The 12,848-nt window shown below is 39.0% G+C and overlaps 1 long non-coding RNA gene across 1 annotated transcript; it reads left to right on the forward strand.

Moving 5' to 3' along the window:
• The first annotated feature begins 9,254 nt into the window (after nt 1-9,254).
• LOC123106305 (uncharacterized) lies at nt 9,255-9,867 on the forward strand. Its single transcript, XR_006451292.1, has 2 exons — nt 9,255-9,413; nt 9,512-9,867. It is a non-coding gene; the product is annotated as an uncharacterized lncRNA (long non-coding RNA).
• Nucleotides 9,868-12,848: the final 2,981 nt, after the last annotated feature.

The raw sequence follows: 12,848 nt of genomic DNA on the forward strand, positions 1-12,848 counted from the left end.
TAAAAGAAGAGAGGAACATCAAAAGGCAATTCAGTTTTCAGCTTTTTGTCCATGCCAATGATACCCATCACAACTTATTTTGATTCCTCCTGCCTTCATAATTTACCTACTGACAAACAGATGATCAAGTCTTAAACTGAATTTGTGCAGCCAATCAATTTTAGCATCTACGCAAATTAGTCCCCAAAATTTCTAAACTGAAATTTTACAGCTAATCAGTTTGATTTAGTTCAAGATTTTGACAAGTCATCCATTGCACTAGTTAACTTTTGGCATCTACAAATGGATGCTGAGCATCTGATAAAACAATAATTTTGTTTGTTTAGCTTTGCCGGAAAGCAAAATTTCCATACTTAGACATAGTCACCATCTACTTTCTGTATCCCTGGAAATACCTGTGAGAACAGAGGAGCATCAGAAGACTTCTTATGAAGAGTCAAGAACATTCGGTCTGTCCATAACTTGGTTTTCAGACGTAAAAACAGCTAGCCACAGTACATATCATGGTGCACGTATATGTCAGTAATCATAACCGAAACCGACCTAACAATTCGGCGTCCCTGTCGATCCCAGGATACATTTTCGGCACAAAAAATGCGCCGAAAAGTTGCCTATGGAAAGAGACTAACATGACAAGTTCTTCGGCAACTCTTAGGCATCAACGACGGTGATGGACCGATCCATGCAAACGCAATCAACTGAAACATCACACAGATGATTGTGGGCAGAGCTATCCTTGTTCATATCAGTCATATATCCATGATCCCCAGGAAACAATGACCCATGACTAAGCATCTCTCTCTGTCTCCCCTTTCTTTCTTTTTTGGAGCAAACACATCACTTCAGCTGGCTATAAATATATGCACTTTCATGTTGGTACCACTGTAGCATCATACCGTTATTTAACAAGAGAATTTCACCATCAAAACAGTACTAGTGGTAGCTAACAAGTAGCTGTGCATGTCAAGGACAAGCGGCAGAGCAGAGGCCGTTTGCACTTTTACATTGGTCAAAGGCTTCTCTCCTCCAGAACCCTAGCTAGATGCTATTGGGACCCCTGGCCTTTTTGCCAGTGACAAGTACACTGTGGGCATATACACCAAGGAGGAGACGGTGGCACTGTTGTTCTGCCCTGTCAACATTTACTTCTCAACAAATTTGCACATTGGTCCGGCCCTCTGTCTGTGCCCTAGCTAGTGCCATGAATAAACCCATAGCCTTTTTGGAGGGAAATTATCTGCTGGTTATTGCACACATTTGGCACCTACCACAGGATATATGGAACTCTGGAGAAGATTGGTTGAGTTCTATGTGTATGGGCATTTTTTAGGGTATGGGCATGATTAAATCCTGTCTAAGACATTGGACAAGGACATTCAACAAGACAAAAACTGGGGGAACAGGGCACCGAAATGCAGGCTTGATCAACTCCACTTGGTATTTAAACGCCTCTCTTTCAGTTGATAACTTTGAATGGCCTCCAGCTCCACTGAATTTTTCAATTTATTTTGTTCAGAATAACAAAGGAAAGGAGTGATGCCTTTGACAGACTAGTATTTATCTCTTATGACTGATGAATGTGCATTGAGTCCAGAAGCAAAGCCCTTACAGGGAAATGGAATAAAAACTTGGAAATTATTTGTGATAACTCTGAATGGATCAGAAGGTGCAGATGCACTTTTAAGAAAAGGCATGCATTTGCAGCAGCTTTGATCTGATGATGACACCATTCTGTTAAGAAGGCAAGATACACATACATACAGGTAGGAGCTGCAGCTATCAATTGCAATCTGACCACCATTATAACATGTGCCTCCAAAACCTAGTACTGAAAGGTGGAAGCAGGGCAGGAAAAAAGTGCTGCTGATGATGCAGAGATGGCTGGCTGGCTGGCTGGCTCCATTGACACACACAATCAATGGGCCTCCGAGATTAAACTGACTGGCCACCCAGCTAGAGCCTAGACCTAGAGGATGGCCACATTTGCAGGCATAGAGTTGAGCAAGAACAGTACAAGGATAGGTTCAGCGCATCAACAGTTGGGGAGGGACAAATGGACAGGGCATCACTGTAGCTATACTGCACAACAAACTATTAGTCTTAGGATGAACACTCCTCAGATGAGATGAGAGGATTTTATTAAATGGCTTTTCCCTCTAGCTACCTTTATTTATGGGTTTAGACTTCACTGGGTTATCTTACCAGACACTCAAATACCAAACTGATGCCGGCCCTCGATTAGATTAGATATATGTGAATGATCTCTTGTATTTTTGCAGGTGGTTAGCTAGGGACTGTCCAGTTCTACAAGCATCTAATATTGGACATGCTCATACTCATATACATGCTGCTCCTCTCTCATTGGTTTTGGATGCTAGCTCGGTTAATTAGGGTCCATTTGTCCATGATGGGTGAAAGCTTCTTCTTGCATCTATGCTAGCATATATATTATATAGTGCCTAGCTAGGTGCTGGATTTTGAAACTTCTTGCCAAATTAAAGTATGTGGATGAGCTCAGTGGAGGCCAAACTCTAGATTAATATCACCACTTGCCAGAAGCATGACTCATCTTTCTTATTAACTTGTAAAAACTGTTCTACATATTATTGTTTCTTATGTCCATATACATACATACATACATACATACATGACATATACATCCTTCAAATTCAAAAGGTGTAGACTTTTCTGGTCTCAACCATGAGCAGATCTGCAGACGTAGATGTATGATTCTTCATAGGAATAATTAATAATACACCTTCAAATCAACACTACTTGCAAGCAACTAACTGGATAAACTTCATATTTTGTAACATTCTACGCCCTACCTGCTAACCCACGCATCATCACTCAAACAAACAATCCTAATCATTTCATATATTTGATCCAGCAGGATAATTAAGCGGCTGCGCGGTGCTGGTACTATGCAATCGTCAGGTAGGCAGGCTCCGTGACCACACACAAGCAAGGATTAATCCATATATTTAATTAAACGCGGACGCATTGTATTGTAGCACCGTGGACTGAGGGAGGGATAATGACCCCTCAACCGTACTTGGCAGCGTTTTAATTTCAGGTCGATAGAGGTTGGAGAGGCTGCCATGCCGTTTCCCCTCGTGACAAAGATGCTTGCCTTGCTTGCATACTTGCATTGCATAGCCTTTTGGTCACCACCCTCTCTATTTTTTCTTAAATCATGATTGACTTTGCAACAGTAGTTTTGGGTCAAGTTGTTGATCACGCAATTTATTATGACGCACGAGCTCGATCGACTGATCGGTCATACACGGATGGATATGCACATGATCACAGATGAGATGATTTGTTCACTCATTTTGGGCCACAGAAAGATGATCTCCCCTTTTTTTTTCTATTTTCTTCTTTTCTTTTCAAAGGACTAATTAAGTGCTGCAGTCTCTACTACTATTTGTGAGGAAAGATATGTCCTAGCACGAACCCTATCACAAGTACAGCTTAAATGTGGATTTTGTTGGGGTGCGAGTATATATCGATCAGGGCACAGTGAAGTCAGCATCTCCGTATTCGAAGAAAGGTTATGCGTAGTCCATCCAGTTGTAATAATCTTCACAAATACAGATGAATTAACGCTGTCCACAAATCCCTAGAGTTTCTATCTGCGTCGACTTTTCTCATCAGGATATTATATGCTTACCCTCTAAAAACAAAACAAAATAACTTTAATTTTGTCGTGGCCCTTAATTATGATGCCTGGCTAAGCTAGCAGTAAGAAGGGGGCTAGGCATGCATGGTGGGAACATTATTGCGGCCAGCCATGGACCATGGCATCTGGCGACGGGCGGGAAGCGATAAGCGCGTGGAGAAAACCTGTGTGGTCCGTGATTGCCTTCCTTCCCCCCCAATTATTGGCACAAAATCTTGCTGCATCTTCCTTCTCTCTCTCGATCCCAAGGGAAAAAGAAAAGGGAAATGAGATGGGTGCAGATTATGATGATGGTGCATGAGAGAGAGAGAGAGAGAGAGAGGCAGGCATGGGCCAGGATTTGGGCGGATCGCCATTCATTCATTCATTCATTCACGCTCATTCTAGCTAGCCTTGCAGCCCACTAAACCCAGAACGCCCACACCTCGCTGTTCTTCATTTTATTTTGCTATATATTGTCAATATATTGTTGTTCTTGTGTTCCTTTTCAAGGCAAGGTAGAATGTTTACACAAAATCATGCTGCATTGCACCATTCAAGATGCATGATGGAGGCAAAAAAAAAACATCCATCTGGATCCAGAATTCGAGATGGAACCACGAACGAACCTATTGCATTCTGCATCTTCAGCCTTTCCCCCCTATCAACAGAGACATGTTTCTGCTCATCGTCAGCCAGGTCACCTAATAATAAAGTACTAGTACTAGTAATCTGCACTAGCGTCGTAGAAATCTCGCAGATTGTTGGATCGATAGAAAGCTAGTATGAACTAGTGTCAGTTTGATCCAAGGCTATCTATGTACTCCCTCCGTTGCTAAATATAAGTCTTCGTAGAGATTTTACTATGGACTACATACGAAGCAAAATGAGTGAATCTTCACCCTAAAATGCATCTACATACATCTGTATGTGGTTCATAGTAGAATCTCTTCAACGACTTATATTTAGGAACGAAGGGAGTATGAACTAGTGTCGATCCGAAAGGATCGAGTGATTAGTAAGAAAGGACTGATCGATGCTAGTAGGAACAGTTGGGATAACGTACGAAAAGCCTAACCTCGATCAACTCGTTGCGCCACCGCCGATGAGATGGCCTCCGACTCCTTAGAGAAAGTGCCTCTCGATCCTAGGTAAGTCTCCGTGGATGATCGCCGCGTAATCCCGCCGCCGCCACCGCCGCCTGCCCATCGCCGGCGCCGACCTCTCTGTTTTCTTCGGAGTACGCCTCCCTCTCTGCTCTGCCAAGGTGAGTGGGCCTCCACGACATACCCTCGGACTGGGCCTCGCGACAACGTTGCTCGAATGGCCCGTTTCCATTTACATTTCTGCTTCCGTTTCCCTGTTATTTACATCTCTGCCCCTGGGAACGCACAGAACGTCAATAATTATTAGTTTTCTTTTTTCTCTCCTCTTCCGTTTCCATTTACATTTCTGCTTCCGTTTCCCTGTTATTTTTGGTAAAATACACCAATATAACGTGTTTTAAAAAAAATACTCACGTACATTAAAGAAATATATGTGGACATAAGAAAATGTTAGTGTGTATTCTTCTTTTTGCATGGTTGTTGATGTGTATTACAAAAATGGTTCTTGTATCCCAAAAAATTCTTATACGTATATTGCTCATCACTAGTAAAATTGCCCGTGCGTTGCACCGGGCGACAAAAGGGGCACAACCTGCTTCATGTGCCATTTTGCACCATTTTTTATATCCAATTTCAATAAACGTCGACAGTAATGTTGAACGTGGAAATTTCCTTATTTTTAATAAAAGTTAACGTTTTCATTAAAAATGTAACACATTTTGAAGAATAGTTAGCATTTTTATGAAAATTGGAACATTTCTCTATAAATTAATTTTTTTATCAGGTGTTTCTTTGAAAAGAATGTTTTTCTGTTGTACATTTAGAAATGGTCTTTTAGTAAAAAAAGTGATTTTCGGGGGAATTATTAAGTGTTTTTAAAAAGTATAAACATATATTTTTCAAATGTTTTAAAAAAAATTATGTGTTAAATTTTTGTGCTTATTATTTTTTTACAGATTTGGTTGTTTGGTTGGCAAGAGTTTTTTTAACTATTTCGGCTTGGCCCAAACAAAATAGTTAACATACACAGAAGGACCCACAAACTCATCTTCCTACACCTGCTCTAGTACTCCATTGTGTTCTACTAAAAAAATAGTACTCCCTTTGTGTGTCGTCGTGACGGCACTTCCTTATCTTTCCTCATTCGCCGGTACTCCCTTGTGCGTTGCCGCTGCCCGTGTAGATGACTTACACAAGGTGAGATGCGGTCTGCCATCCGAGGCCGTTGCCGCCACTGGCGGCAAGGCGAGAGCTATTGTGGGTAGTACCGCTTGCGTCTGGCGCACCTAAGCCCTAGCCTAAGACTCACTTGAAGTTTGGACCTCGATGCAAGCTCATTTCGGAAGTTCATTACAATAATTTCAGTTTTATAATTTACATTTCCAGTTATTCATATAGTAAATATGTATGCTCGTGTGTTGTAACAGAAGAAACGAATCAAAACCTTGCCAATAAATCTTTGTGCATTTATTGAAGCCTTAACAAAATCTCAACATTTTCTACACCTTCCAAACACCCACTTCCTATTTCAAGCCGATTTGAATTAAATTCATACGAGTTGGATCAAAAATTCCACACATGACTATTTCTATTTTCCTGGATCAGTCTCATTTTTTGTAAGACCAAAGAAAATAACTCCATGTCCAAACTCTCTTCCTAGCCCTCTATTTCTTTCTCTAAATCTCTATTTTTTCTTAAAAATCGATGAACTTTTTTTTTCAAATTTGATGATTTTTTTAAATTTGATGAACTTTTTCCAAATTTGATGATTTTTTTTTCAAATCCGATGAAGTATGTTTTAAAATTTGATGAACTTTTTCCAAATTTGATGAACTTTTTCTAAATTTGATGAACTTTTTCCAAATTCGATGAACTTTTTCAAATTTGATGAACTTTTTAAAAATCCGATGAACTATTTTTTGAACTTTGATGGACTTTTTCCAAATTTGATGATCTTATTCCAAATTTGATGAACTTTTTTCACCGATGAACTTTTTATAATGTTGATGAACTTTTTTTCAGATTCGATGAACTTTTCTAGTTATGATGAGCTTTTCTCATATTCGATGAAACTTTTCCAATTTTAATGAACTTTCCTCAAATTCAATGAATTTTTTCTCAGATTTGATGATCTTTCTTCAAATTTGATGAACTTAAAAGTCCAATGTTTTTTTTCATTCTTTTAAAAAGCTCGTGCATTTTGAAAAAAGTTTCTTTGTTTTTTTTCAAAAAGTGCATGATTTAGAAAAAAAGAAAGAAAAAAGGCGAACAAGACCGTTACAGAAAAAAAGAAAAAAAGTTTTGCGGAACGGTCTGGGGCTTCACGAGCTGCAAAAAGAATAAAAGGTAGCAGATGAAGATTCTAAGCATATGTCGTTCCATGGTGTAATCGTTGGTGCACCCGTAAGTGGTTTCTGAGGTCCGTTGTTTGACTCTTGCTACCCGTTTTTGCAGTTTCTAACAGGAAGGAAAAAAACAAATGGGCCGGCCCGTTGCGCGCCCCTGCGAGCGCCAGCTTCTCTGATCGGCGCTGTTAGCGCCGACTAGGAGCTCCCGTTCCGGTCGTGCTCGGCTGGAATTGGAAATTTCTTACACGCGCCCGCTCTTGGGCCACAACCCAAAATGAGTAGCTTATTTTTGCCTCTTTCTCACCTACGCTCGGGCCGGAGAGTTCCTTGAAATCGCTAACTGAGAAGTACTCATTTTAAAGATCGCTTCCATCTTCTCGATAGCGACAAGTGGGACACTACATGTGCGCCACTTATCGCAACCTGAGAGTTTTCCTTATTTTTATACATACGTTTATTCAAAACGTTTTATTTCTTAAACCGTGTGTTCAAATTATGAACCGTTTTCACCGTTGGATACCTCATGCTGAGATCTTCAAAACTAGATTCCATGTTGGTAGATTTTGACTAACTTCTTTTGTCACAAAAAACCAGAAGAAAAAACCATGCCGGGAGCACTTTTTCTTTCCATTTCTGAAAGCCGTTTTTGACAGGCATAGTCATGCCTCGTGAAAGCAAAATCGTGTCTCTTGCAGAAGAAAAACTCTTTTTTATTTTTGAGAGGCAAGGCCGTGCCTCTCAAAGAAGCAAAACGTGCCTCCCGCGGAAGCAAAAAAAAAACCCAAATTTTTTCACGTAACTTTTATTGTCGAAAACCTAAAAAAGACCGGTGAAAAACCGAAAAGCCAAAGAAAACGAAAAAAACAATCTAAAAAGAAAAAATGCTTGTGAAAAAATAAAAATAAAAAACAAAATCCAAATAGAATGCACAGAGCGCGGCACGTGACAGCGGCTGATAGCGCGCCAAGTGACGCGCTCTTAACCCACTCCAAGTGACCCATGACGAGGCTCCTGAATGAGCGCTCCACGTTAGCATTTGTTGCGCGGGTCATAGTTTACAAATAATGTTCAAAACTTTCAAAAGTGTTCATTTTTTAGAAAAATGTACAAAATTCCAAAATAATCGGGGTTTTAAGAAATTTTAAATTTTCAAAATGTTCAAAAGTTTTTAAAATATGTTCACATTAATCAATGCTTGTTCATTTTCCAAAGAAATGTTTCAAAATTAAAAAAATGTCGCTAAAGAGGGTCGGGTCAGCACCTACTCTCCCGCTCGTTGATGTCCAGTCGTATCGTCAATGGGTCGTGCCAGTCAGGCGTGCGTTGTGTGAAGGGGAGGTTGTTAGCCACAAGGAGGAGCGTATAGGGAGTCCTGAGAATTGGGAAGCTCCACATAACAAAATTTGCCCTAGCCGGGCCAACGCGAAATTTTTACTATTCTAATAAAGAAAGTTTCCGGGAAACTAATCTATTTAAAAAATCAAAATCGACTTAATATTGGAGAAATATTTGTGTATAAAAATGAAAAAAATGCTCAAGTACCTCGATATAAAATGTTCATGTATATGAGAATAAATCATCAACTTATCTTTATAAAATGGTCATCCCATAATTAATCTATGTTCATGCGAAAAAACTACAAAAATGTACATGTAAATTGTTGATATACTTAAGAACAATTGCTTATATACATTAAAAAAGCAAGTCCAACATTAAAGTGGATGAGTCTCAGAGAATTTTAAATTATGTTCTCTTATACCAAGAGAGAAATTAATAATTATACAGATAAGGCATCATATATATAGGAATTATTGATACTAAACCAATTATTATCAATGCCTTAAATATAATATTAACATGCACCAGTTTTTTGCTACCCATTATAAGAGGTCAATTCTACCCCTCGGAAACAATAAGCGATCAATTCTAGATGGGGCATTAAAGTAACTTACACGATATGACAAAGCATCAATTTGAAGAAAAAAACTTTAGAAAGAACTATGAATCTTTAGAAGTGAAACTAGAATTGGACATTCAGACAAGCCATAACTCCAAGCATTAATATTTTCTTCAACTTCACACATCAACATGGAGAAGCTTTCCTATATATATATGAACCATTCATGGAGCAAGCATTTCACGGTCATACACTCATCAACTCCACTTATAAGAGTACCACCCATTAATAGCCTCTGTGCCCGGTGATGATGACCAAGTACATGAGGAACAATGTGCAAGGACTTGTGCTAATTTCTTTTCTTCTTGTGGTGTGTTTGACTTGTCTTGGAGGCACATATGGTAATTAACAACTTGATTTTTGGGGGGATTGATATTTGTGGACTTTTATTGTTTATATGATGAGATGATAAGTGTATTCTTCATTTTATGTTAATTAGGCGAAATCATAAATGACAAGGGGAGCAACATGATGAGGAAAGTAAGCCATGTAACGAGACCCCCTTGTTATAAAGATGGGCACCAGCTCCCAGGACGGGAATTCTGCTGTAAAATAGATAACTTGTGCTGGCCAAATCTCGGAGAATGCTTCACCAACTGTCCCTGCAAGATTAATTGCACACCAGCAGCAGCAGCAACAACAACACAATAGTTTTGTTATCACCCCTATTTTGGGTGGATAAATCCCAACCTTATGGTTCTCAATAATTATGTGTTGATGAGATCATAAATTTTTTATGTTTTAGAAATCAACTATGTTATTTTAATATTCAATAAAACTAGTTTGTTGTTTGCACAATTTTGTGGCTAGATTTATCACTACAATTTACATATTAAATATTTATTTTCTATCCATATTTTGATTGTCTCCTCCTAGGTGTACTAATCGTGGACCTATGCCGGACATCAGGAAAAATGGACTTTAATCTCTCTCTCTCTCTCTCTCTCTCTCTCTCTCTCTCTCTCTCTCTCTCTCTCTCTCTCTCTCTCTCTCTCTCTCTCTCTCTCTCTCTCTCTCTCTCTCTCTCTCTGCTCGTTATTGCGTTATTATCAATCACGCACTTTTTGTTGCATTGGATGGGTGAACAATAGTTTCATAACAGGCTGTGAAGCACCAAACATTGTAATTTAAAATATTTTTAGTAAGTATTATCAGCTAGACAGAGTAAGCATGGTATATATAGATTTAATATCCATAGGTAAATTGACTATTGGTTTCTCAGGTTCAAGAGCATGGTGTTTGGTTTTAACACTTCTTCTTTTGCACACAAACCATAAAGCAAATTGAGTTGGATAAGCTAGGGTTTGTCTAGTGCATGTAGAGGAAGTGAGGGGTGTCGGCATCCTCTAGCTACAGGTCATATCGACTCTATCCACTGCTGCGGTGTCTAGCGATGGACATATCCATCCAGGACCGCTGATCCAATTTTTTTATTAGGATTCAAATCAGAGTTGAACTGACAGTGATTATGATGGAATTCACATGGGCCTATAGATTTCATCTTGGCTTGCCTGCAAATTGAGTCTACATTTGCTATGCAGCGTTCTAACCCACATGCACCGTGGACTCTCTACAGAGTAAATGCCATACTTAGATCGGAGGTCACAGATGAGTGTGTCTGCTCCGCCAGCTAGGCGCACACCTTCACTTTTGCCATACAGTCCAATGGGCATGTTAAGAACATAGATAGCGAGACATTTTTAAGGGCAATAATATCAGTTTTGCTTTGATTCCATGCTGTAATGATGAGGCAACAACAAGGAAAGCACATTCCGTGCATTTTAAAAATCAAGTGTGAAAGGATACCCAATGTAGAGAGAGATGTCAACACTCGTGAGCTACCCAGTCAGCAATTGATCATGTAGCAACCCTCGGCTTACGGCTTGCTACAAGACACATGCATATAGTTGGTAGAGAGTGGATTTTTGGATCCCAAGCTCCATGGAGCTCAAAATTTTGAAAAAAATAGAAACTAACTTCTAAAGTTTCAAAAAGTTGTGAAAACATTTCTATTAGGAACATTTTTTAAATTCTATACACATTTCCCATTCATAAATTTTTGTAATAGCATTTCTATAAGGAACATTTTTGTAAATTTCATAGATATTTTTCAAAAAATTAAGACATCAACATATTCATAAAACTGCAAAATATTTTGTAAGTGTTTATGAACATATTTAGAAATTTTACGAACATTTTTATATGTTATAAAATTTTAAGAAATTTGTCAATTTTTTCTATTTCAATAGTAAAAATACCACTAACATAAAATTCAAATGTTTGAACATTTTTAAAGTGTCAACAATTTTTTTGAATGGTATGTTTTTTTTACAAATTACACTAAATTTTTTAGATATTTTAATAAACATTTAAAAAATCACACATTTTTTTAAACAATTCTTTTGAATGATATGATGAATTTCTCAAATTGTGCGAACAAATAATTACATTTCATGACCATTTTTCCAAGAACGGTGAATGTTATTAATAATTGATGAAGAATATTTCAAAATATATGTATTTACAATATTTTTAAATATAGATGGAAGTAGAAACAAAATAACAAAAAGGGAGAAAAAAGTCTTACCTGGCCCTAGCGCATTTATGAGGTGGTGGAGTTATTTTCGGCAGATGACTTGATAAGGTATTCTAGCCGGATGATTAAACCAAATGGGAAATAAGAAGGGGTTTATCCAGTTTCAGACCCTCACGAATGAGGTAAAATTCTACCCCCTGTTCATGTATATTGCTTGTGTATAGGTGTTACAATGATTGATGGATTGAGCAATAGCTCTAAGGTTGTGTGTCTAAGTACTAATCTAGCCGCAACATATATTGGGATCAGGGTCTATCTTTATCATATATTAAACATCCAAAAATACATTGTTGCAATTTATTTACCTTTATTTTTTTGTGTTTTTGTTTATGTATCTATCATTATCAGACTAGATCCTTGGAATTAACCGCCAAGGGATTGACAACCCCTTGTTTACGTGGGTGCAAGTATTTATTCTTTTGTGTGTAGGTGTTGTTCACGAGATCTTGTGTGGTTCTCCTACTGGATTGATAACCTTTGTTCTTAACCGAGGGAAATAATTAATTATCTCTATTGTACTGCATCATCCTTTCCTCTTTGGAGAAATCCCAACGCAACTCACAAGTAGCAAAGGACAAGACTAGCATGCTGGACGTTTCACATGTGATGTGGTCTGTGTAGGGGAACACAATAGAAAACAAAAATTTCGGTATAGCAAGCACACCTAGGACCACTATGGAGACTGCATACATGGTTTGATCTGATCCGTACCGACTCGAAGCGCAGCGGAAGAAGAGTCGGTGGAGATCGTCGATGCAGATCCCCGCATCTAGGATTTACAACTTCCCAACCGTGAGGATGTATTCCCTCGTCGGACAGCCCTTCGGGATGCGGTCGAACAGTCGCTCAGACGATGTCGCGGGCAGCCCTTCGGGAGGACCCTCAAAACTCGAACGGTAACTCGGACAGCCCTTCGGGAGGACACTTGAATAGCCCCTCGGGCAAAAGATCGAAACTATAATCTCTCTAGGGGGTTGCACACATACAGTGTTAGCTATCCGGCAGGGCTTCACCGTCCAAAACTAGTTCCTGTCGGAACCCAGACAGCCTTTCGGCTCTACGAAACTATATCGCTGGGAGGGAGAGAGAAGCCAGACAATTCATGGCATGTGTATGAGAGCAACGGATGAAGATATGGGAGCCCTCACCTTCTTATTTATAGGAAAACCAAGGGGTAGTG

This window comes from Triticum aestivum, chromosome 5A (genome assembly GCF_018294505.1).
Source record: "Triticum aestivum cultivar Chinese Spring chromosome 5A, IWGSC CS RefSeq v2.1, whole genome shotgun sequence".
Taxonomy (NCBI): domain Eukaryota; kingdom Viridiplantae; phylum Streptophyta; class Magnoliopsida; order Poales; family Poaceae; genus Triticum; species Triticum aestivum.